Here is a 25,764-nt window from a genome sequence, read left to right on the forward strand (position 1 = left end):
TATGGCGAGGAGAGCAGAAAATCCCTGGCATGGGATCAGCAAGACGTAACTTGTGGAAGAGAGGAGATGTAGAGGTAACGTTCTGGAAGAGAGGGGACAGAGAAGCAAAATGCTGGAAGAGAGGGGAGAGAGAAGGAAAGACTGTCAAGAAGGGGAGGGTAAGGGATAATGCTGAGCAGAGAGGTGATGGAAATTTTAATTTACCCTGTCAACAGGAAAAGTTACATAACGCTTTATACAAAACGTACGAAAATATCTCCACTATGTATTCTAATCCGCTTAACATATTTTTACTTTCCTGGCTTCTGTCCACCAAAATAAACTCCGATTGTCTTCTATTTCTGTTCTCGCTTTATGGATAAATCCCCAGGAAAGTCTGAAAAACAAAGTTCCTTAAACCTGGGCTGCTGTTAGACATTCAGGGGCCCAGGCCAGAAACCGGGAAGGGGCCCCAAAAGCCAGTCCTCAGTCTATGCCTCTCCTTCAGCTTGAGCCAGGCTTAGGGCAATTGCCCTGTTTGTCATCCTTTAACCGGCCCTGCCTCAAAACATACCCTAATGAGGCTCAGAGAATATACATAATGCTACCCCAGACAGAGGAAAAATGCAGGAGTGGTTAAGGAGCGAGTGAAGGGTCCTGGGACGAGATTCCTGAACATTTTCCCTCTTATTCTACAAGCATGAAAATATGCACACACGGATTACAGACACGTACATAATAGGAAGGAGCGTGTCTGTGGGAGGGGCATGGGTGTGTCCAGCACTTACACGCTAAGATTCTAGAATGCTGACAGCTACGTGCATTGATTTACACCGGCCACTGACATGCCTCACAGAGACACCGACACCTAAACGCCGATACACAATTCATAGCTAGTTCACAGCATCTTCGCGTAAAGGGTGTTTACGTGTGTGGAGCACGGGTGCTACAGTCATGTATGCATGTGAAGAAGAAGAAACCAAGCAGTAAATTTAAAATCAATCGGAGAAAATATTTCTTCACTCAACGAGTAATTAAAAGCAGTTAACTTAGCGGGGTTTAAAAATTTTTTTTTTTTTTTTTTTAATAATTTCCTAAAAGAAAAGTCCATAAGCCATACACGGCGGGATTTAGCTACCTGGGCTCAATATGGTGCAACTCAATTCCCATAGTCATAAGAAGAATCACGAACCACCTCCAGTTCAGGAAAGACCTACCTCTTCAGGAAGTTCTATGAGTAAAATATGCACTAATCATTCTGCAACAACAATATACAACACAACTAACTGTAATGCATCATTTCATTTAAGAAATTAACTAAGACTTCTCAAAAAACCCAATGACTATTCCATACGCACTAATAGTTATCTTGCCAACCACCGTAAAACACAGCTTCATACAACCTTGTAAATGCAACTGAATCAATGTCATCTCTAACACATTTAAGCATCCAGAGTTAGGAGAGGTCTAGGGTTGGTGAAGCTACGGGGTACTTAAATACTAGGTGCACAGTATGGGCATCCTAGCATAGGATCTCTCAGTGTAGCATTGGGGGCAGTGAAAACGAGGCACTCGATTACAGAATTAGCCCCTTAGGGACGGTAAGCTTCTCCCTACAGAGAGGCACGTGCTGGAGCTAGCAAAGCCCAACACCTTGAAATGGGTTCCAGCCTCCCTCTTTCACTAGGAAGGAAATGCTTCCATAGAAGGGCAGAAGCGGGTAATGAAGCCAGACAACGGGGGGAGGTGGGGGGGGGAAGCATTTCTAAAGCTCTGGGCACCATCTGCGGAGTTTCCTGGAATAGAGAGGCAGTTTCCACGCTAAGAATGAAGCAGGAACCTACAGCAAGGCATTGTGCAGTTTCAAAATGGAAACTGAAGCGTATTAGACTCTTCTTTCCTTCCGATATCTTCAGGTTACTAGGCAATCTCCAGTCCTAACTAGAGATGCTGGATGTAAGGAGAATTGTCTAGGTTGAACCTTCAAGCTGCTTGATTATCATATGAGCTGCACTGGCTCCCTATTAAAGCCGGGGTAATAGTAACATAGTAGATGACGGCAGAGAAAGACCTGCACGGTCCATCCAGTCTTGAAGCTCCATCCTTAACTTCCCAAATAACACTATACTGCCTCCTTTGATAAGGCCTGCTGCCTCTGCGTAACGTTCGCTTTGGCACTAGAAAGTTTCTACGACTTCATCTCTCCAATTACAGGAAAATCAGGTATAAATCGGTTCTTTCTGCCGATTTCTCTTTTCAGGGTACCAAATGCCACCAAATATCAAGAGAATTACTTGCTATTCCTCTTTTTCCTCAGGGCAACTTCACCAGGCTTAGTTTAACATTGCAGTTCTACAGAAGTCTATCATACCTTCGGCGCTATTTATCTTTGGAATGGGTTTGTACTTTTGAAATTGAGTGTAATGTATTGTTGTCTTTATCTGCTTGTTTTCACTGTGCTTTGTAAGCCACATTGAACCTGAGGTTGCTCCGGATAACGAGGGGTATAAACGTAATAAACAAATAGGTATGTTATTAGCTTACAATTACAACTTTCTAGAACCCCCCCCCCCCCCAATTTGAAACAATAATAAAAGGGAGACCTGCCCTTGGTGCACACATGAGGTTCGGGACAGACAGCGACAGACAGAGACCTGCGTTTGGTGCACATATGAGGAGAGAGAGAGAGATGCCTTTAGGGCATATATGAGACTCAGAACGGCAGAGACATACCACTGGTGCATATATGAGGAGAGAGAGAGAGATGCCTTTAGGGCATATATGAGACTCAGAACGGCAGAGACATACCACTGGTGCATATATGAGGAGAGAGAGAGAGATGCCTTTAGGGCATATATGAGACTCGGGATGGCAGAGGCCTGACATTGGTGCATATATGAGGGGGAGAGAGAAAGAGACAGACACAGACATGCCTTTGATTCTCATATGAGACTCAGGTCAAGGACAGAGACAGAGGCAGAGGAAGACACTTGTGAGCACAAATGAGACTCAGGACAGAGAGAGAAAGAAAGAAAGGAAGAGACCTGCTTTCGCTGTACATACGAGATGAGCCAGAGACCTTCCCTTTGGTGCATATATGAGACTTGGGACAGAGACAATGACCTGCCATTGGTGCACTAATGAGGAGAAGGAGAAAGAGAGAGAGAGAGAGCGAGAGAAATGCCTTTAAAGCATATATGAGACTCAGAACGGCAGAGACATACCACTGGTGCATATATGAGGAGAGAGAGAGATTGAGATGCCTTTAGGGTATATATGAGACTCGGGACGGCAGAGACCTGCCATTGGTGCATATGTGAGGCTCGAGACAGACAGAGACATGCCTTTTAGTGCACACATGAGTTTCGGGACAAGCAGAGAGAAAGAGACAGGAAGAGACCTGCCTTTAGTGAACAACTGACGCTAGTGCATCAGACAGAGACCTGCCTTTGATGTATATGAGACAAGAGAGAGAGAGAGAGACAGGGATGTGCTTTTGGTGCAGATTTGAGTCTTGAGAGAGAGGGAGACCTGCCTTCAGTGCACAACTGAGGCTCCAGCGTCAGACAGAGACGTGGCTTTGGTGTACATTTGAGACTTAGGGGGGGAGAGGGGGGGGACTGACACCTACTTTTGGTACACATATGACACTCAGGACAGAGAGAGAGAGAGAGAGAGAGAGAGAGAGAGAGACCTGTCTTTTGTGCATATATCAGACTTAGGCCAGAGACAGACAGACACACACACTTGTCCTTGGTGTACATATGAGACTCTGAGTCAGGGAGATAGAGACCTGCTTTTGATGCTCATATGAGACTAGAGACAGAGACAGATACCTGCCTTTGTTGCAGATATGAGACTTGGGAGAAAGAGACAGAGACCTGCTATTGGTTCACATATGAGGCTTGAGACAGAGACCTGCCTTTCATAGTCATATGAGACTAGAGACAGAGAAAGACCTTCCTTTGGTGCACACATGAGACTGGAGACAGACACAGAGAGACAGAGACCTGCTATTGGTTCACATATGAGGCTCGAGACAGCAGGAGACAGAGACCTGCCTTTCATAGTCATATGAGACTAGAGACAGAGAAAGACCTTCCTTTGGTGCACACATGAGACTGGAGACACTAGACAGACACAGAGAGACAGAGACCTGCTATTGGTTCACATATGAGGCTTGAGACAGCAGGAGACAGAGACCTGCCTTTCATAGTCATATGAGACTAGAGACAGAGAAAGACCTTCCTTTGGTGCACACATGAGACTGGAGACACTAGACAGACACAGAGAGACAGAGACCTGCTATTGGTTCACATATGAGGCTTGAGACAGCAGGAGACAGAGACCTGCCTTTCATAGTCAAATGAGACTAGATACAGAGAAAGACCTTCCTTTGGTGCACACATGAGACTGGAGATAGACACAGAGAGACAGAGACCTGCTATTGGTTCACATATGAGGCTCGAGACAGCAGGAGACAGAGACCTGCCTTTCATAGTCAAATGAGACTAGAGACAGAGAAAGACCTTCCTTTGGTGCACACATGAGACTGGAGATAGACACAGAGAGACAGAGACCTGCTATTGGTTCACATATGAGGCTCGAGACAGCAGGAGACAGAGACCTGCCTTTCATAGTCAAATGAGACTAGAGACAGAGAAAGACCTTCCTTTGGTGCACACATGAGACTGGAGACAGACACAGAGAGACAGAGACCTGCTATTGGTTCACATATGAGGCTCGAGACAGCAGGAGACAGAGACCTGCCTTTCATAGTCATATGAGACTAGAGACAGAGAAAGACCTTCCTTTGGTGCACACATGAGACTGGAGATAGACACAGAGAGACAGAGACCTGCTATTGGTTCACATATGAGGCTCGAGACAGCAGGAGACAGAAACCTGCCTTTCATAGTCAAATGAGACTAGAGACAGAGAAAGACCTTCCTTTGGTGCACACATGAGACTGGAGACACTAGACAGACACAGAGAGACAGAGACCTGCTATTGGTTCACATATGAGGCTTGAGACAGCAGGAGACAGAGACCTGCCTTTCATAGTCAAATGAGACTAGATACAGAGAAAGACCTTCCTTTGGTGCACACATGAGACTGGAGATAGACACAGAGAGACAGAGACCTGCTATTGGTTCACATATGAGGCTTGAGACAGCAGGAGACAGAGACCTGCCTTTCATAGTCAAATGAGACTAGAGACAGAGAAAGACCTTCCTTTGATGCACACATGAGACTGGAGACAGACACAGAGAGACAGAGACCTGCTATTGGTTCACATATGAGGCTCGAGACAGAGACCTGCCTTTCATAGTCATATGAGACTAGAGGCAGAAAGAGTCCTGCTTTTGGTGCACAGAGGAGACAGACAGCTTACCTTTGGCGCTCATGCAGGGCTCAGGACAGACGGGCGACTGCAGTTAGAAGCTCTCCCTGTTGTACAGCAGCAGTCAGGAGTTTTCATGCTGTCTCTAATTAGAGGTTTTTAAACAGGGCTCCTGCACTTGAGCAGCACTAATGAGCTTTGAAAATGCAGCCCAGCAGCATTCCTGAAGCAGGAGAGCAGATTAGGGCTTCCTGGGGTCTGCATTCCCCTAGTGCCCCACAGAGGATACTGTAGCTGTCAACAGCAGCCAAACTCCATCCCAGGGGCATTTCTTACACTAGTCCCTCCTTCTCTCACCTGCCCTCTCATTTAGCCCCTGAACTCTGGGGCACTGCTACACCTGCAGTGGAGGAGCAGCCTAGTGGTTAGTGCAGTGGACTTTGATCCAAGGGAACTGGGTTCAAGTCCCCCTGCAGCTCCTTGTGACTCTGGGCAAGTCACTTAACCCTCCATAGTACCTGAATATATGTAAACCGCTTTGAATGCAGTTGGAAAAACCACAGAAAGGCAATATAATAGTCCCATTCCCTTTCCCCCATCCAGTGGCACCACCCTCCCCTCAACTCTAGGGCACTGTTATGCCAGCACCTCTCCACAGCTTCAAGTTATCAGTTCCTAGAGGGAGCCATATGCCCGATCCTGGTTTAAACTTCTATCCATAAGCACCATGGGAATTGTAGTTCCTGATTGTCCCATGCAAAAATCAGTTCTGCAGGCCAGAATGAGGTTGTGAGAAATTCAGGACTGGGCTGCATCTCCCTCCTGGAACTTAGGCTTCAAACACTTCTCCTGAGACCTTGATACATTATTTCCTTGTTCAATTGAAATCCTTGGATTCACAATTCTGAACTCTTCTGTGAAATCCACTGTACCACCACTTCCTCTCCCCAAGGGCAGTGTCCCTTTACATCCCCTCCCCAGGGGTAATGTTAGAGCTGCACCCCCTTTCCCAAGGGGCAGTACTACACTAGCCCCCCCCCCTTCCTCTCCACCTGTATAATGTTAGAGCTGCTTCTCTCCCCTCCCTGAGATGCCAAGTTACCTAGTTCCAGGCTGCATATTGTGGGACAGCCCTAGTGCATTATGGGACTGGAAACACTGATTTCAATGTGTAATTAAACTCTGGAATTTGTTGCCAGAGAATGTGATAAAGGCGGTTAGCTTAGCAGAGTTTTAAAAAAGATTTGGACGGCTTCCTAAAGGAAAAGTCCATAGACCGTTATTAAATGGACTTGGGGAAAATCCACTGTTTCTGGGATAAGCAGTATAAAATGTTTTGTACTTTTTTGGGATCTTGCCAGGTATTTGTGATCTGGATTGGCCACTGTTGGAAACAGGATGCTGGGCTTGATGGACCTTTGGTCTGTCCCAGTGTGGCAATACTTATGTACTTAGGATCAGGCACTACAAATCCCACATTGCTTTGCGATGTAAGTTGAAAACCAGCACTGGCTAAAAAGTATCTAGCATAGAACTACCTAACTTGGCATCTCTGCCTTCCCCTCCTTTCCTCCTGGGTCATGTTAGAGCTGCTCCCCTCTCTCCCCCTCTCTTGGACGCCTAGAAAGAGCAAACTGTCTGGGTTTTCTAATTGCGATCTATGTACAGGAACTCTTATGCATCTTCTGGCCAAACTATATAATCTGCAAGTCCACTTGAATCCCATTTATATTTTCCGAGAATGATAAACTCTTATTTGACTTCTTAGTCTCTATTGCTTTGAAATCAATAATATCGCACTGGAAAGATAATTCTCCAGTTCACGTTATCCTTTGGTGGAACTGGATCTTATTATACAAAAAATAGAGCCGATGGTGGGAGGCGGGGCTGGTGGTTGGGAGGCGGGGATAGTGCTGGGCAGACTTATAGGGTCTGTGCCAGAGCCGGTGGTGGGAGGCAGGGCTGGTGGTTGGGAGGCGGGGATAGTGCTGGGCAGACTTATACGGTCTGTGCCAGAGCCGGTGGTGGGAGGCGGGGCTGGTGGTTGGGAGGCGGGGATAGTGCTGGGCAGACTTATACGGTCTGTGCCAGAGCCGGTGGTGGGAGGCGGGGCTGGTGGTTGGGAGGCGGGGATAGTGCTGGGCAGACTTATATGGTCTGTGCCAGAGCCAGTGGTGGGAGGCGGGGCTGGTGGTTGGGAGGCGGGGATAGTGCTGGGCAGACTTATACGGTCTGTGCCAGAGCCGGTGGTGGGAGGCGGGGCTGGTGGTTGGGAGGCGGGGATAGTGCTGGGCAGACTTATACGGTCTGTGCCAGAGCCGGTGGTGGGAGGCGGGGCTGGTGGTTGGGAGGCGGGGATAGTGCTGGGCAGACTTATACGGTCTGTGCCAGAGCTGGTGGTGGGAGGCGGGGCTGGTGGTTGGGAGGCGGGGATAGTGCTGGGCAGACTTATACGGTCTGTGCCAGAGCCGGTGGTGGGAGGCGGGGCTGGTGGTTGGGAGGCGGGGATAGTGCTGGGCAGACTTATACGGTCTGTGCCAGAGCCGGTGGTGGGAGGCGGGGCTGGTGGTTGGGAGGCGGGGATAGTGCTGGGCAGACTTATACGGTCTGTGCCAGAGCCGGTGGTGGGAGGCGGGGCTGGTGGTTGGGAGGCGGGGATAGTGCTGGGCAGACTTATACGGTCTGTGCCCTGAAAAGGACAGGTACAAATCAAAGTAGGGTATACACAAAAAGTAGCACATATGAGTTTATCTTGTTGGGCAGACTGGATGGACCGTGCAGGTCTTTTTCTGCCGTCATCTACTATGTTACTATATGAGCAAATGTCAATAACCTTTATACCCCGACCCAATAATGGTCTTCAGAAATGGAAAACCCTGGACCTCTTTCTTTTTTCCACTGTTTGAACTCAGCTTAATGTCTATCGTCGTATTGCAATATAGAATATACTGTTTTCTTTTCTTTCTAATTTTCTTCTTTTCATTGATGTATTTTCGAAAAATTCAATAAAAATATTAAAAAAAACAAAAACAGACTGTGAGCCCTCTAGGGACAGAAAAAGTACCTGCTGCATATATTATGTACAGTGCTGTGTACAACTATAGAAATGGTAAGTAATAGCGGATGACTTCCTCCTCTCCTGAAAGCCAATGTTAGCTTCTCATCTCCCCCCTCCCTCCCTCCCATTAATATTATTGTAAAGGGATCTCGGATCTGCCCTTCCAGTAAGATGCTTCTCCCACAGAGGGCATTGGTATATCCCATTTTGGGATTGAGTATAGTCCGGAAGAGAGCTGAGAGTATATGTTTTAGATGGTTCCCCTGGGGCACATGGAGGGTGATGGGGGCAGGAGCAGCGACAGCTGGATTCCCTGTTCTGAGCTCTCAGCAGCAGTCTCTTACAACGTGAGAGCACAGTCAGCCTGGAGAGACAGTGACGGAGGAGGACATGCTTCCCCCACCTGCTCCTTAATTGTTGTGCCAGGTTTGTTCAGGGGAGCAGCACACTCCCCCCACCCTCCCAGGACAAGCCTGTACAGCTAGGCAGAAAAACCAGAGGAACAGCACTCTCAGTGCAAAGGACGAACACAAGTGAAGACCCTGGGTTCCCAGCTCTGATCTTAATGCAAAAGCCCCTCTAGGAGAAGTTGTTTAGAGAGCTCAACCATGACTACAGTGGTACATTTGCAGGCTCTTACAAGGCAGAGAAGAAGTGGCCTGCTGGTTAGAGCAAGAGAAGCCAGCATTCAAATCCCACCGCTGCTACTGACAATCCTTGGGACCTTGGGTAGGTCACTTTCAGACATACCAAGTCACATGCATTTGCACGCCTTCTCCAGTTCACACACTTAAGGAGCCGGAAACAATCCCTGGGGGGGGGGGGGGCTTCAACCAATCCCGGAGGGAGGGGTCTTCCTTCAGCCGCATCCTGCTCTTTAGGAAACAGGAAGTTGCTTCAGAAAAGTTGGGACATGGGCATGGCTGAAGGAAAGACCCCAGGATTGCTTGAAACAGCTGGAGGGGGGCAAGGAGGAAGAGAGATGCAGCATCAGGGGGAGGCAGGTAGGGAGAGAGGTTCTGCATGGGGGGGAGGGTTGAGGAGGCAGAGCAGTGCTGAATCAGGGGGACAAGGCGGGAGAGGGGTGCTGGACAGGAGCTCAGGTAAGGAAGAGGGAGATCCAATGAGGGGAGTGAGGAAGAAAGAGGTCACAGAGAGGGAAAGAGGTGCTGGACTTTGGGGAAAGGACAAGGAAAGAGAGAGATGCCAAGACCTGCAGGGAAAGAAGGAAGAGGTGTTGGTCCTACAAAGGGGAGACAGAACAAGAGCAAGGGCGGAGGCAGACTGAGGGAAGAGAGAAGAGGAGATGCTGCCTGGGGGAGGGGGGAATAGGGACACAGAGATGGGAGATGCTCAATGTGGCGGGAAGACAGGGGTGATGCTGGGTCAGATAGATAGGGATGAAGAGAGAAGATGGATGGTGGAAATGGAGAGAAAATAGACAAGGAGCCCCTGGCAAGACACTTAAAAGAAGACAGAGGAAAGCAGAAGCCAGAGACTAGGACCAACAGAATAAGAAAAATAAAATGACCAAAGGTAGAAAAAAAAAAGAATGTTATTTACTATTTATTGATTGGAATATGTCAGTTTCTGGAATGTGCATCTGCCAGAACTTAAGAGTAACCTAAGGAAGTGTTATTTCACAGAAAGGGTGGTGGAGGTGTAGAATGGCCTCCCGGTGGAAGTGGTGGAATTGAGGACTGTGTCAGAATTTAAAAAAGCATGGGATAAGCATGTGGGATCGCTTAGGAAATGGAAGAGTTAGGGGTTACAGGGGATGGGCAGACCGGATGGGTCATGTGGCCTTTATCTGCCGTCATGTTTCTATGTTTCTACAGCTCCCAGAGTGCACTGTGACACTTTTACATAGTAAACCCTCCTAGGAAGCACTACAACTCCCAGAGTGCATTTTGACACTCCCACACAGTAATCCCTCCTAGGAAGGACTACAGCTCCCAGAGTGCATTTTGACACTCCCACACAGTAATCCCTCCTAGGAAGCACTACAACTCCCAGAGTGCATTTTGACACTCCCACACAGTAATCCCTCCTAGGAAGCACTACAACTCCCAGAGTGCATTTTGACACTCCCACACAGTAATCTCTCCTAGGAAGGACTACAACTCCCAGAGTGCACTGGGACACTCCCACACAGGCATCCATCCTAGGATAGACTACAGGACCCAGAGTGCACTGTCAGCCTTCTAGGAAGGACTAAAAAGGCATGGGATAAGCATGTGGGATCGCTTAGGAAATGGAAGAGTTAGGGGTTACAGGGGATGGGCAGACCAGATGGGTCATGTGGCCTTTATCTACCGTCATGTTTCTATGTTTCTACAGCTCCCAGAGTGCACTGTGACACTCTTACACAGTAATCTCTCCTAGGAAGCACTACAACTCCCAGAGTGCATTTTGACACTCCCACACAGTAATCCCTCCTAGGAAGCAGTACAGCTCCCACACTACACTGGGACACTCCCACACAGTAATCCCTCCTAGGAAGCACTACAACTCCCAGAGTGCATTTTGACACTCCCACACAGTAATCCCTCCTAGGAAGGACTACAGCTCCCAGAGTGCATTTTGACACTCCCACACAGTAATCCCTCCTAGGAAGCACTACAACTCCCAGAGTGAACTGTGACACTCTTACACAGTAATCCCTCCTAGGAAGCACTACAACTCCCAGAGTGCATTTTGACACTCCCACACAGTAATCCCTCCTAGGAAGCACTACAACTCCCAGAGTGAACTGTGACACTCTTACACAGTAATCCCTCCTAGGAAGCACTACAACTCCCAGAGTGCATTTTGACACTCCCACACAGTAATCCCTCCTAGGAAGGACTACAACTCCCAGAGTGCATTTTGACACTCCCACACAGTAATCCCTCCTAGGAAGCACTACAACTCCCAGAGTGCATTTTGACACTCCCACACAGTAATCCCTCCTAGGAAGCACTACAACTCCCAGAATGCACTTTGACACTCCCTCACTGTAATCCCTCCTAGGAAGCACTACAGCTCCCAGAGTGCACTGTCAGCCTTCTAGGAAGGACTAAAAAGGCATGGGATAAGCATGTGGGATCGCTTAGGAAATGGAAGAGTTAGGGGTTACAGGGGATGGGCAGACCGGATGGGTCATGTGGCCTTTATCTGCCGTCATGTTTCTATGTTTCTACAGCTCCCAGAGTGCACTGTGACACTTTTACATAGTAATCCCTCCTAGGAAGCACTACAACTCCCAGAGTGCATTTTGACACTCCCACACAGTAATCCCTCCTAGGAAGCACTACAACTCCCAGAGTGCATTTTGACACTCCCACACAGTAATCCCTCCTAGGAAGCACTACAACTCCCAGAGTGAACTGTGACACTCTTACACAGTAATCCCTCCTAGGAAGCACTACAACTCCCAGAGTGCATTTTGACACTCCCACACAGTAATCCCTCCTAGGAAGGACTACAACTCCCAGAGTGAACTGTGACACTCTTACACAGTAATCCCTCCTAGGAAGCACTACAACTCCCAGAGTGAACTGTGACACTCTTACACAGTAATCCCTCCTAGGAAGCACTACAACTCCCAGAGTGAACTGTGACACTCTTACACAGTAATCCCTCCTAGGAAGCACTACAACTCCCAGAGTGCATTTTGACACTCCCACACAGTAATCCCTCCTAGGAAGGACTACAGCTCCCAGAGTGCATTTTGACACTCCCACACAGTAATCCCTCCTAGGAAGCACTACAACTCCCAGAGTGAACTGTGACACTCTTACACAGTAATCCCTCCTAGGAAGCACTACAACTCCCAGAGTGCATTTTGACACTCCCACACAGTAATCCCTCCTAGGAAGCACTACAACTCCCAGAGTGAACTGTGACACTCTTACACAGTAATCCCTCCTAGGAAGCACTACAACTCCCAGAGTGCATTTTGACACTCCCACACAGTAATCCCTCCTAGGAAGGACTACAACTCCCAGAGTGAACTGTGACACTCTTACACAGTAATCCCTCCTAGGAAGCACTACAACTCCCAGAGTGCATTTTGACACTCCCACACAGTAATCCCTCCTAGGAAGGACTACAACTCCCAGAGTGCATTTTGACACTCCCACACAGTAATCCCTCCTAGGAAGCACTACAACTCACAGAATGCACTGTCAGCCTTCTAGGAAGGACTAAAAAGGCATGGGATAAGCATGTGGGATCGCTTAGGAAATGGAAGAGTTAGGGGTTACAGGGGATGGGCAGACCGGATGGGTCATGTGGCCTTTATCTGCCGTCATGTTTCTATGTTTCTACAGCTCCCAGAGTGCACTGTGACACTTTTACATAGTAATCCCTCCTAGGAAGCACTACAACTCCCAGAGTGCACTGTCAGCCTTCTAGGAAGGACTAAAAAGGCATGGGATAAGCATGTGGGATCGCTTAGGAAATGGAAGAGTTAGGGGTTACAGGGGATGGGCAGACCGGATGGGTCATGTGGCCTTTATCTGCCGTCATGTTTCTATGTTTCTACAGCTCCCAGAGTGCACTGTGACACTTTTACATAGTAATCCCTCCTAGGAAGCACTACAACTCCCAGAGTGCATTTTGACACTCCCACACAGTAATCCCTCCTAGGAAGCACTACAACTCCCAGAGTGAACTGTGACACTCTTACACAGTAATCCCTCCTAGGAAGCACTACAACTCCCAGAATGCACTTTGACACTCCCACACAGTAATCCCTCCTAGGAAGCACTACAACTCCCAGAGTGAACTGTGACACTCTTACACAGTAATCCCTCCTAGGAAGCACTACAACTCCCAGAGTGCATTTTGACACTCCCACACAGTAATCCCTCCTAGGAAGGACTACAACTCCCAGAGTGCATTTTGACACTCCCACACAGTAATCCCTCCTAGGAAGCACTACAACTCCCAGAATGCACTTTGACACTCCCTCACAGTAATCCCTCCTAGGAAGCACTACAGCTCCCAGAGTGCACTGTCAGCCTTCTAGGAAGGACTAAAAAGGCATGGGATAAGCATGTGGGATCGCTTAGGAAATGGAAGAGTTAGGGGTTACAGGGGATGGGCAGACCGGATGGGTCATGTGGCCTTTATCTGCCGTCATGTTTCTATGTTTCTACAGCTCCCAGAGTGCACTGTGACACTTTTACATAGTAATCCCTCCTAGGAAGCACTACAACTCCCAGAGTGAACTGTGACACTCTTACACAGTAATCCCTCCTAGGAAGCACTACAACTCCCAGAGTGCATTTTGACACTCCCACACAGTAATCCCTCCTAGGAAGCACTACAACTCCCAGAGTGAACTGTGACACTCTTACACAGTAATCCCTCCTAGGAAGCACTACAACTCCCAGAGTGCATTTTGACACTCCCACACAGTAATCCCTCCTAGGAAGGACTACAACTCCCAGAGTGCATTTTGACACTCCCACACAGTAATCCCTCCTAGGAAGCACTACAACTCCCAGAGTGCATTTTGACACTCCCACACAGTAATCCCTCCTAGGAAGCACTACAACTCCCAGAATGCACTTTGACACTCCCTCACAGTAATCCCTCCTAGGAAGCACTACAGCTCCCAGAGTGCACTGTCAGCCTTCTAGGAAGGACTAAAAAGGCATGGGATAAGCATGTGGGATCGCTTAGGAAATGGAAGAGTTAGGGGTTAAGGGGATGGGCAGACCGGATGGGTCATGTGGCCTTTATCTGCCGTCATGTTTCTATGTTTCTACAGCTCCCAGAGTGCACTGTGACACTTTTACATAGTAATCCCTCCTAGGAAGCACTACAACTCCCAGAGTGCATTTTGACACTCCCACACAGTAATCCCTCCTAGGAAGGACTACAGCTCCCAGAGTGCACTTTGACACTCCCACACAGTAATCCCTTTTAGGAAGGACTACAGCTCCCAGAATGCACTTTGACACTCCCACACAGTAATCCCTCCTAGGAAGCACTACAGCTCCCAGAGTGCACTGTCAGCCTTCTAGGAAGGACTAAAAAGGCATGGGATAAGCATGTGGGATCGCTTAGGAAATGGAAGAGTTAGGGGTTACAGGGGATGGGCAGACCGGATGGGTCATGTGGCCTTTATCTGCCGTCATGTTTCTATGTTTCTACAGCTCCCAGAGTGCACTGTGACACTCTTACACAGTAATCCCTCCTAGGAAGCACTACAACTCCCAGAGTGCATTTTGACACTCCCACACAGTAATCCCTCCTAGGAAGCACTACAACTCCCAGAGTGAACTGTGACACTCTTACACAGTAATCCCTCCTAGGAAGCACTACAACTCCCAGAGTGCATTTTGACACTCCCACACAGTAATCCCTCCTAGGAAGCACTACAACTCCCAGAGTGAACTGTGACACTCTTACACAGTAATCCCTCCTAGGAAGCACTACAACTCCCAGAGTGCATTTTGACACTCCCACACAGTAATCCCTCCTAGGAAGGACTACAACTCCCAGAGTGCATTTTGACACTCCCACACAGTAATCCCTCCTAGGAAGCACTACAACTCCCAGAGTGCATTTTGACACTCCCACACAGTAATCCCTCCTAGGAAGCACTACAACTCCCAGAATGCACTTTGACACTCCCTCACAGTAATCCCTCCTAGGAAGCACTACAGCTCCCAGAGTGCACTGTCAGCCTTCTAGGAAGGACTAAAAAGGCATGGGATAAGCATGTGGGATCGCTTAGGAAATGGAAGAGTTAGGGGTTACAGGGGATGGGCAGACCGGATGGGTCATGTGGCCTTTATCTGCCGTCATGTTTCTATGTTTCTACAGCTCCCAGAGTGCACTGTGACACTTTTACATAGTAATCCCTCCTAGGAAGCACTACAACTCCCAGAGTGCATTTTGACACTCCCACACAGTAATCCCTCCTAGGAAGCACTACAACTCCCAGAGTGAACTGTGACACTCTTACACAGTAATCCCTCCTAGGAAGCACTACAACTCCCAGAGTGCATTTTGACACTCCCACACAGTAATCCCTCCTAGGAAGCACTACAACTCCCAGAGTGAACTGTGACACTCTTACACAGTAATCCCTCCTAGGAAGCACTACAACTCCCAGAGTGCATTTTGACACTCCCACACAGTAATCCCTCCTAGGAAGGACTACAACTCCCAGAGTGCATTTTGACACTCCCACACAGTAATCCCTCCTAGGAAGCACTACAACTCCCAGAATGCACTTTGACACTCCCTCACAGTAATCCCTCCTAGGAAGCACTACAGCTCCCAGAGTGCACTGTCAGCCTTCTAGGAAGGACTAAAAAGGCATGGGATAAGCATGTGGGATCGCTTAGGAAATGGAAGAGTTAGGGGTTACAGGGGATGGGCAGACCGGATGGGTCATGTGGCCTTTATCTGCCGTCATGTTTCTATGTTTCTACAGCTCCCAGAGTGCACTGTGACACTTTTACATAGTAATCCCTCCTAGGAAGCACTACAACTCCCAGAGTGCATTTTGACACTCCCACACAGTAATCCCTTTTAGGAAGGACTACAGCTCCCAGAATGCACTTTGACACTCCCACACAGTAATCCCTCCTAGGAAGCACTACAGCTCCCAGAGTGCACTGTCAGCCTTCTAGGAAGGACTAAAAAGGCATGGGATAAGCATGTGGGATCGCTTAGGAAATGGAAGAGTTAGGGGTTACAGGGGATGGGCAGACTGGATGGGTCATGTGGCCTTTATCTGCCGTCATGTTTCTATGTTTCTACAGCTCCCAGAGTGCACTGTGACACTTTTACATAGTAATCCCTCCTAGGAAGCACTACAACTCCCAGAGTGAACTGTGACACTCTTACACAGTAATCCCTCCTAGGAAGCACTACAACTCCCAGAGTGCATTTTGACACTCCCACACAGTAATCTCTCCTAGGAAGGACTACAACTCCCAGAGTGCATTTTGACACTCCCACACAGTAATCCCTCCTAGGAAGCACTACAACTCCCAGAGTGCATTTTGACACTCCCACACAGTATCCCTCCTAGGAAGCACTACAACTCCCAGAATGCACTTTGACACTCCCTCACAGTAATCCCTCCTAGGAAGCACTACAGCTCCCAGAGTGCACTGTCAGCCTTCTAGGAAGGACTAAAAAGGCATGGGATAAGCATGTGGGATCGCTTAGGAAATGGAAGAGTTAGGGGTTACAGGGGATGGGCAGACCGGATGGGTCATGTGGCCTTTATCTGCCGTCATGTTTCTATGTTTCTACAGCTCCCAGAGTGCACTGTGACACTTTTACATAGTAATCCCTCCTAGGAAGCACTACAACTCCCAGAGTGCATTTTGACACTCCCACACAGTAATCCCTCCTAGGAAGGACTACAGCTCCCAGAGTGCACTTTGACACTCCCACACAGTAATCCCTTTTAGGAAGGACTACAGCTCCCAGAATGCACTTTGACACTCCCACACAGTAATCCCTCCTAGGAAGCACTACAGCTCCCAGAGTGCACTGTCAGCCTTCTAGGAAGGACTAAAAAGGCATGGGATAAGCATGTGGGATCGCTTAGGAAATGGAAGAGTTAGGGGTTACAGGGGATGGGCAGACCGGATGGGTCATGTGGCCTTTATCTGCCGTCATGTTTCTATGTTTCTACAGCTCCCAGAGTGCACTGTGACACTTTTACATAGTAATCCCTCCTAGGAAGCACTACAACTCCCAGAGTGCATTTTGACACTCCCACACAGTAATCCCTCCTAGGAAGGACTACAGCTCCCAGAGTGCACTTTGACACTCCCACACAGTAATCCCTTTTAGGAAGGACTACAGCTCCCAGAATGCACTTTGACACTCCCACACAGTAATCCCTCCTAGGAAGCACTACAACTCCCAGAGTGCACTGTTAGCCTTCTAGGAAGGACTAAAAAGGCATGGGATAAGCATGTGGGATCGCTTAGGAAATGGAAGAGTTAGGGGTTACAGGGGATGGGCAGACCGGATGGGTCATGTGGCCTTTATCTGCCGTCATGTTTCTATATTTCTACAGCTCCCAGAGTGCACTGTGACACTCTTACACAGTAATCCCTCCTAGGAAGCACTACAACTCCCAGAGTGCATTTTGACACTCCCACACAGTAATCCCTCCTAGGAAGCACTACAACTCCCAGAGTGAACTGTGACACTCTTACACAGTAATCCCTCCTAGGAAGCACTACAACTCCCAGAGTGCATTTTGACACTCCCACACAGTAATCCCTCCTAGGAAGGACTACAACTCCCAGAGTGCATTTTGACACTCCCACACAGTAATCCCTCCTAGGAAGCACTACAACTCCCAGAGTGCATTTTGACACTCCCACACAGTAATCCCTCCTAGGAAGCACTACAACTCCCAGAATGCACTTTGACACTCCCTCACAGTAATCCCTCCTAGGAAGGACTACAGCTCCCAGAATGCACTTTGACACTCCCTCACAGTAATCCCCGGGGTGTCGGCGCCTCGCTGGTTACTTCCTGTTCCGGGGCAGAGCGAGCAAGGAACCAGCGAGGCGCCGACACCCCCCCAGCGGCATGCTCGCGGCGGATTGGCCCGCCCACCTGCCCCTCACCGCCTTCCAGGTATGTTTTCGCGAGTGGTGGTGGGGGGGTTGCGCTATGGAGGGTGCGTCGCGCTGCACCCGGGGGGGGGTGCGCAGCGGCGACCCACCCCGGGTGTCAGCTGCCCTCGAGACACCACTGGTATATACAGGTGCTTATTTGTAGCTGGGGCAGTGGAGGGTTAAGTGTCTTGCCCAGAGTCACAAGGAGCTGCAATGGAAATTGAACTTGGCTCCCCAGGATCAAGGTCTGCTGCACTAGCCACTAGGCTACACCTCCACCAGCAACATTCTATGCAGAATCTCAAATAGTAGCAACATTCCCCGTAGAATCTCAAATAGTAGCAACAGAATCTCAAATAGTAGCAACAGAATCTCAAATAGTAACAAAATTCCTTGTAGAACCTCAAATAGTAGCAACAGAATCTCAAATAGTAGCAACATTCCCCATAGAATCTTAAATATTAGCAACATTCCATGTAGAATCTCAAATAGTAACAACATTCCCTGTAGAATCTCAAATAGTAGCAACAGAATCTCAAATAGCAACAACATTCCATGTAGAATCTCAAATAACAGCAACATTCCATGGAGAATCTCAAATAGTAGCAACATTCCATGTAGAGTCTCAAATAGAGAAAGGGAAATGGGACTTGATATATCACCTTTCTGTGGTTTTTGCAACTCCATTCAAAGCAGTTTACATAGTATATACAGGTCCTTATTTGTACCTGGGTCAATGGAGGGTTAAATGACTTGCCCAGAGTCACATGAAGCTGCCATGGGAAAGGACTGCCTAGCAGGGGACTACAATGTTCACCCTATTTTTAAGGTGTTCTACAAAGAAAGATTAAGGAAAACGGAAGCTGATTTACACACTCAGTAACACGCAGCCTACATTCAGCAGGGCAGTGTTTGCTTAAGGTGGGGCTTCTCAACCTAGGGACACCACAAGGAAGTCAGGTTTTCAGAATATCTACATGGAACATTCATCACAGAGATTTCCGTCCACCACCTCCACCATATACAGGTCTATCAGAGGTCTATTCCTTGTAGATTGGGTTACCCTACATCTGGATTCCCCCAGACATATCCTGGTTTTCAGGGAAGTCCTGGGGGTCTGGATGGTTTTTTCTCAGTCACCCCGTTTTCTGGGTTTCTGGACTGGTGGGCCATCTCTCCCCCCCCCAGGCCTACCATAGTGCACTCTGGTGACCTAGTGGCTTCTTCGAGGCAGGATGGGATGGGATGAAAAGGGGGCAAGCTGCTGGTGGATGCGAGGGAGAAGAGAGGGAAAGGAGGTGAAAAGGGGACATGTTGTACATGGAGGGGAGGGAAGGGAAGGGAAAAGCAGCACATGGATCAAAGGGGATGGAGAGGAGAGGGGGGGGGACATGCTGCTTACGGATGTTTGCTTTTTTGGAAATCTACATCTTTTCTAATTTTGTATTTAGACTACAGAAGAAAAGGCGTCTCTTTTACTTTTCCCAGTATTTTCACTGCATATAGAATCTGGCTTTCCTGGGGGATCAAGGTGACTGTGCGGCGGGGCGGGGCCAGGGGCGGGGCAGTATTTTATTTTTTGTGCCCTCTGTTTTGTCTCCACAAATATTGTACCCCTACTTTGTGGATATCCTGAAACTGCCAAAGTTCCTGTCTGTGTCCTGAGGACTGGGATGTTTAAAAGCTAGTGCTTCTCAGATCTCGAATTGAGATAGAAACTGAGAAAATGATGGTAAATAAAGACCATCCAGCTTATTTTCGAAGGAGAAGGGCGCCCATCTTCCGACACAGATCGGGAGATGATCGGCTATCTCCTAAACCCGGCCAAATCGGTATAATCGAAAGCCGATTTTGGCCGGCTTCAACTGCTTTCCATCGCAGGGCCGGCCAAACTTCAAGGGGGCGTTTCAGCAGGGTACGGAAGGTGGGACGGGGGCGTGGTTACCAGATGGCCGGCTTCACTTGGTCCATTTATTTTTAGGACCAAGCCTCCAAGTGTCCCAACTCACCAGATGACCACCGGAGGGAATCGGGGATTAGCTCCCCTTACTCCCCCAGTGGTCACCAACCCCCTCCCACCCCTCAAAAAAAATCAAAATTAATTTTTTTGCCAGCCTCTATGCCAGTCTGAAATGTCATACCCAGCTCATGACAGCAGTATGCAGGTCCCTGGAACAGTTTTTAGTGGGTGCAGTGCACTTCAGGCAGGTGGACCCAGGCCCCCCATCCCCCCCTTACCTGTTACACTTGTGGTGGTAAATGGGAGCCCTCCGTGCCCCCCTTCACCCCTTAGGGCTATGGTAGTGGTGTAGAGTTGTGGAGAGTGGGTTTTGGGGGGATTTGGGGGGCTCAGCACCCAAGGTAAGGGAGCTATGCACCTGGGAGCAATTTGTGAAGTCCACTGCAGTGCCCCCTAGGGTGCCCAGTTGGTGTCCTGGCATGTGAAACGGACCAGTGCACTACAAATGCTGGCTCCTCCCACAACCAAATGCCTTGGATTTGGCCGGGTTTGAGTTGGCCACCATTAGTTTGCATTATCGCTAAAAACCAATGCCGGCCATCTCTAAAGCTGGACCAAATGTTGAGATTTGGCCGGCTCCGACCGTATTATCGAAACGAAAGATGGCCGGCCATCTTGTTTCGATAATACGGTCGGGACACCGCTTTTCGGGGCCGTCCATATAGATGGCCGGCCCTGTTCGATTATGCCCCTCCATATGACCCATGCAGTCTGCCCATCCATATCATCCACTATCTCTTTCTCCCCCTAAGAGATCCCACATGCCTGTCCCATGCTTTCTTGAATTCATATCCAGTCCTTGTCTCCACCACCTCCACTGGAAGATCATTCCGCTAATTCACCACCCTTTCCTTGAAGAAGTATTTCCTCGGGTTACTTCTGAGCCTATCCTTTTACCTTTACAAAATGCCCCCTCATTTGAGCTTCCTCTCCGTTGAAAAAGACTCACCGCCTCTGCATATCTCCCCTCTCCCACCTTTCTTCCAAAGAATACGTATTGAGATCTTTAAGTCTGTCCCCAAACACTTTATGACGAAGAGCACTGACCATTTTAGTAGCCGCCCTCTGGATCAACTCCATCTGGCTTTATAAGACCATAAGAATAGCCATACTGGGTCAGACCAATGGTCCATCTAGCCCAGTATCCTGCTTCCAACAATAGCCAGAACCCAGTTAGTAGGCAACATATCATGTCACCAATCCCAGAGCAAGCAGTGGCTTCCCCCATGTCTATCTCAATAACGGACTATGGACTTTTCCTCCAGGAACTTGTCCAAACCTTTTGTAAACCCAGATACTCTAACCACCGTTATCACATCCTCCAGCAATGAGTTCTTCTTAACTATTTTTTGAATGAAAAATATATTTCCTCTTATTTGTTTTAAAAGTATTTCCATGGAATTTTAATCGTGTTTCCCCTGGTGTTTGTGAAAAAATCAATTCGCTTTTACCCATTCTACTCAACTCAATCATATCTCCCCTCAGCCATGTCTTTTCCAAGCTGAAGAGCCCTAACCTCTTTAGCCTTTCCTCGTATTGGAGGAGTTCCATTCCCCTTATCGTTTTGGTCGCTCTTCTTTGAACCTTTTCTAATTCCGCTATATCTTTTTTGAGATACGGCGACCAGAACTGAATGCAATACTCAAGGTGAGGTTGCACCATGGAGCGATACAAAGGCATTAGAGTGTTTTCGGTCTTATTCACCATCTCTTTCCTAATAATTCCTAGCATCCTGTTTGCTGTTTTGGCCGCCACCTCACACTGGGCAGAAGATTTCAGTGTGTTGTCTACAATGACAACTAAACCCTGGCATCAGGTATGATTCAGTTTATTCTTCCCAATGTGCATCACTCATTTGGGATGTCCACTCTTCCAGTTTCCTAAGGTCTTCCTGCAATGAGGAAAGGCTACAGAGGTTAGGGATCTTCGGCTTCGAAAAGAGATGGATGAGGGGAGATATGACTGAGATCTACAAAATCCTGAGTGGTGTACGAGTAGAAGTAAATCTATTTTTTACTGGTTCCAAAAGTACAAAGACTAGGGGACACTCAAGAAAGCTGCATGGAAATACTTTAAAAACAAATAGGAGAAAATATTTTTTCACTCAAGCTCTAGAACTCGCTGCTAGAGGATGTGGTAACAGTGGTTAGCGTATCTGGGTTTAAAAATGGTTTGGACAAGTTCCTGGAGGAAAAGCCCACAGTCTGTTATTGAAACAGACACGGGGAAATCACTGCTTGCCTTGGGACTGGTAACATGGACGGTTGCTACTATTTGGGTTTCTGCCAGGTACTTGTGACCTGGTTTGGCCACTGTTGGAAGCAGGATACTGGTCTAGATAGACCATTGGTCTGGCCCAGTATGGCTACTCTTATGTTCTTATGTTACGCTGCCTTTCAAACATTTAAGTCAAAGAGTTGTACAGAACAGAGTTATAACAGGAAACATATTAAACTACAGATTAAACATATAAACCTCATGAAACAGTCTGAACAGAAGTGAATGTATTTGCACAGCAATAATCTAACCAGTAAAATAATAACATAAGGTATAAGGGTCACTGGACCAAAACAACTATCTAAGTTAAAAATATACCTCAATTTAAATTAAAAATAGCACACAGCAACACCAACATAGCACGGACAACCCCACAAGCATCGACACCCCAGATTACACCCTCCCTATCTCAGACAGCCTGAAAATCCTCGGCGTTATATTGGACCTTAACCTAACACTGGAGAAAATGTTCCACTCAATGTGGAAACTCAAACACGTGAAACAATTCTTCCCGAGGGAAACATTTCGCAACCTGATACAATCAATGGTAATAAACCACCTAGATTATGGCAATGGAATCTACGCAGGATGCAAAGAACAAACCTTAAAGAAATTTCAGACCACTCAAAACACGGCAGCTAGGCTTATATTTGGAAAAACGCGATTTGAAAGTGCAAAACCCCTTCGCGAAAAACTACACTGGCTCGCAATCAAAGAACGCATTGCCTTCAAAATCTGCACCCTGGTTCACAAAATAGCTCCTGGATACATGACAGACCTAATCGACTTACCAACCAGAAACACATCCGATCTAACACGAACATATCTAAATCTACACTACCCAAGCTGTAAAGGACTTAAGTACAAATCTACCTATGCATCCAGCTTTTCCTACATAAGCACACAACTGTGGAACGCACTACCAAAAGGCTTGAAAATGACGTACGACCACCTAAACTTCCGGAAAATACTAAAAACCATCCTGTTTAAAAAGGCATACCCTCCCGATCCAACTTAAATGCCTGACCTCAGCTTCACAAGAAAACTAAAGCACGTATTGAACATAACACAACTCTTCCACTCTACGATCCCTATTGTGGCTCTGCCATATGAACTTTATCTTACCACAACATCACATTGTATTTGTTCACACCGGAATCTGTAAACACCTTTCCGGTACTATGTAAGCCACATTGAGCCTGCAAATAGGTGGGAAAATGTGGGATACAAATGTAAACCAACCTACCAAAAGGAGTTTGATTAATATATATGAAGATAGTATGGAGGTGTCCCTTCAAATTGGTGAAAAACAAATTTTATCACCCCTTATATCACTTAAGTCTTAACAAATAGAGCCTCAAACCTCCTAGCAAGGAACAATACCAAAGTATTACCAATCCTTTGCATAAACAGGAGTAGGTTAATATCATAGGTTCTATTTAAGGGAGAAAAAGAGAAAAAACCCCCAACGCAAAAACTCATGCTACATGAGAAAACCGTATGGGATAAAAAACTCTCCTTCCCTCTTGAAGACTGTATATAAATTATAAATTTAAACGGACACCAAAAAACCAAACTACCCCAAAACTGACCCCAGCCAGTAAAAGACTGCCTAGAGAAGCCCCCCTGGGAGGAAGAAAGCCTGAAGTTCAATTAAAGGTAACATAAAGCCTCAAATAGATATTTAAAGAACCTTCTCTATCCTACCATAATATGTAGCAGACCAGGTTTACTTAACTTAATCCAGGCGTAGCAACTTCAGGAAAATTTCAATTTTCAATCAAAAATCCAAATTACATTTGGATTCAAATGTAACAAATTAATTAAAACTTCAGGTAAGAAGGTTCCTGTTGAAGTTCCATGGGAAGAGCATTCCAAAGCGATGGACCGCCAGAAGCAAACGCGATATTACATGAAACATTAAGACCCACTTATTCTTGGGAAGAAATAATCAGAAAATTGTCTTGAGGTGAACACAAGTTTCACAGACACTGATAAGAAAGGAAAAGATTGAGCAAGAAGACAGGAATTCCGGCATAGTAGACATGATGAACCAAGATTCAAATTTTACACTTAATTTGACAGATAATAGGCAACCAATATGAAGAATTGTAATAATTCCTTGATCAATGGGTAAGCAATGTCATGTAATTAGGAAAGGTGTAGCTCTAACATAGAGGGGCATAATCGAACGGCACTGGCCAAATAGATGGCCGGCCATCTATTTAACCAGCGCCACAAAGAGCAGTCCCGAACCGTATTATTGAAAAAGATGGCCGGCCATCTTTCGTTTCGATAATACGGTTGGGGCCGACCAAATCTCAACATTTGGGCCGCCCTTAGAGATCACCGGCGTTAGAGATCGTCGCCATTGGTTTTCGCCGATAATGGAAACTAATGGCGCCCATCTCAAACCCAAGGCATTTGGTCGTGGGAGGAGTCAGCATTTCTAGTGCACTGGTCCCCCTCACATGCCAGGACACCAACCGGGCACCCTAGGGGGCACTGCAGTGGACTTCACAAATTGATTCCAGGAGCATAGCTCCCTTACCTTGTGTGCTGAGCCCCCCAAAACCCACTCCCCACAACTGTACACCACTACCATAGCCCTTAAAGGGTAACGGGGGGCACCTAGATGTGGGTACAGTGGGTTTCAGGTGGGTTTTGGAGGGCTCCCATTTACCACCACAAGTGTAACAGGTGTGGGGGGGGGGGGGTGGGCCTGGGTCCGCCTGCCTGAAGTGCACTGCAGTACCCACTAAAAACTGCTCCAGGGACCTGCATAGTGCTGTGATGGAGCTGGGTATGACATTTGAGGCTGGCAAAAAAATGTTTATAATTTTTTTTTTGGGTGGGAGGGGGTTGGTGACCCACACATTTTTGAATTTTGTTACTGCTTCCATCTGCAGCACCTCCCATAGGAGGGCATTCCAGCTATCTACCACCCTCTCCGTGAAAAAATACTTCCTGACATTATTCCTGAGTCTGCCCCCTTTCAGTCTTAATTCATATCCTCTAGTTCTACCACCATCCTGTTTCTGGAAAAGGTTTGTTTGCGGAATAATAACTTTCAAATATTTGAACATCTGTATCATCTCACCCCTGTTTCTCCTTTCCTCCAGGGTATACGTGTTCAGGTCAGTAAGTCTCTCCTCGTACATCTTGCAATGCAAATCCAATACTATCCTCATAGCTTTTATTTGCATCACTTCAAGACTTTTTACATATCAAGACAAGACCTCCAAAACTGAACACAATACTCAAAGTGGGGCCTCCCTAACGATTTGTTGAGAGGCATCAAAACCTCCTTTCTTCTGATGCAGCCTAGCACCCTTCTGGCCAAGGCCACCGCCTTGTCGCATTGTTTCTTCACCTTCAGATCCTCAGACACCATTACCCCAAGGTCTCTCTCCTGAGTTGAGCTTACCAATCTCTCCCCTCCTATCCGGTATCTCTCTTTTGGGTTTCTGCACCCCAAGTGCATCAC

General features: G+C 47.5%; 1 protein-coding gene across 2 annotated transcripts in view; it reads right to left on the bottom strand.

The window, feature by feature from the left end:
• SLC4A2 (solute carrier family 4 member 2) overlaps positions 1-5,445 on the bottom strand; it is a 199,077-nt gene extending 193,632 nt beyond the window's left edge. For both annotated transcript variants that reach the window (XM_030191911.1, XM_030191939.1), the window contains exon 1: positions 5,375-5,445. The gene's annotated coding sequence lies outside the window, so the exon portion shown is untranslated. The remainder of the gene's footprint in view (positions 1-5,374) is intronic.
• Positions 5,446-25,764: the final 20,319 nt, after the last annotated feature.

Source organism: Microcaecilia unicolor, chromosome 1 (assembly GCF_901765095.1).
Source record: "Microcaecilia unicolor chromosome 1, aMicUni1.1, whole genome shotgun sequence".
Classification (NCBI taxonomy): domain Eukaryota; kingdom Metazoa; phylum Chordata; class Amphibia; order Gymnophiona; family Siphonopidae; genus Microcaecilia; species Microcaecilia unicolor.